Source organism: Dromiciops gliroides, chromosome 2, assembly GCF_019393635.1.
Source record: "Dromiciops gliroides isolate mDroGli1 chromosome 2, mDroGli1.pri, whole genome shotgun sequence".
Lineage (NCBI taxonomy): Eukaryota > Metazoa > Chordata > Mammalia > Microbiotheria > Microbiotheriidae > Dromiciops > Dromiciops gliroides.
The window spans coordinates 561805540-561806503 of NC_057862.1; the positions used below are offsets into that span (position 1 = coordinate 561805540).

The 964-nt window shown below is 38.5% G+C and overlaps 1 non-coding gene across 1 annotated transcript; it reads left to right on the forward strand.

Annotated features, from left to right (window-relative positions):
• Nucleotides 1–537: 537 nt before the first annotated feature.
• On the forward strand, nt 538–644 carry LOC122744789. Its single transcript, XR_006355134.1, has one exon. It is a non-coding gene; the product is annotated as a U6 spliceosomal RNA (small nuclear RNA).
• Nucleotides 645–964: the final 320 nt, after the last annotated feature.

Consider the following 964-nt stretch of genomic DNA (forward strand, 5'->3'; position numbering starts at 1 on the left):
TTTATGAAAAAAAAGAAAAAGAAACATCTCCAGTGACATGGGAAAGAAAGAAGAGATTTAGATTTCTGGACCATGGTGGTTTATATCAGCATAATGACAAGATTCTATTCAAGGATACAGTATACCTAATAAGGCTTGGGAAGAATGTCCTTACTCGGACTCTTCAACTCTAATAAAAAAGGCTTTAAAAGGCAGGAGGTGGGGGAGGGAGGAGAAAACTGTCTATGTAGCCACAAAACTAGCTACCATGGTTACAATTTAGGAAGCATAGGACCAGAGAGATACCTCGAAGTTTATATGAGACAGAATCCAAAATAGAAGTTGGGAGTAAAATGTCCACATGTAAATCCACAAAGTATGGGGGCGGGGGAAGCAAGATGAACTTGAAGTCCTAATACAAAGAGGTAAATGTGACTGCATAGGTATCACTGAGACTTGGACTAACACCCATGAATGACTGGAATATAGCTTGGTTAGGCTTTATTCAAAAGAAACTGAAAAATGAGAGTAAGAGTTACACTTTAAGAATATGTACTTGTGCTCGCTTCGGCAGCACATATACTAAAATTGGAACGATACAGAGAAGATTAGCATGGCCCCTGCGCAAGGATGACACGCAAATTCGTGAAGCGTTCCATATAAAAAAAAAAAAAAAAAAAAAAAAGAATATGTACTTGTGGGGGCAGCTAGGTGGCCCAGTGGATAAAGCACCAACCCTGGAGTCAGGGGTACCTGAGTTCAAATCCAGACTCAGACACTTAACACTTACTAGCTTTGTGACCCTGGGCAAGTCACTTAACCCCAATTGCCTCACTAAAAAATAAAAAAATAAAAAGAATATGTACTTGTGAAGTAATTCAAGAGCCAGAGGAGAAAGCATGGTAAAACAAAACAAAAACCAAACATTTGGGTGAAGTTAAGGTCAACAAAAAAGTTTTTCTTTAAGCTATGTTATGGGAAAACC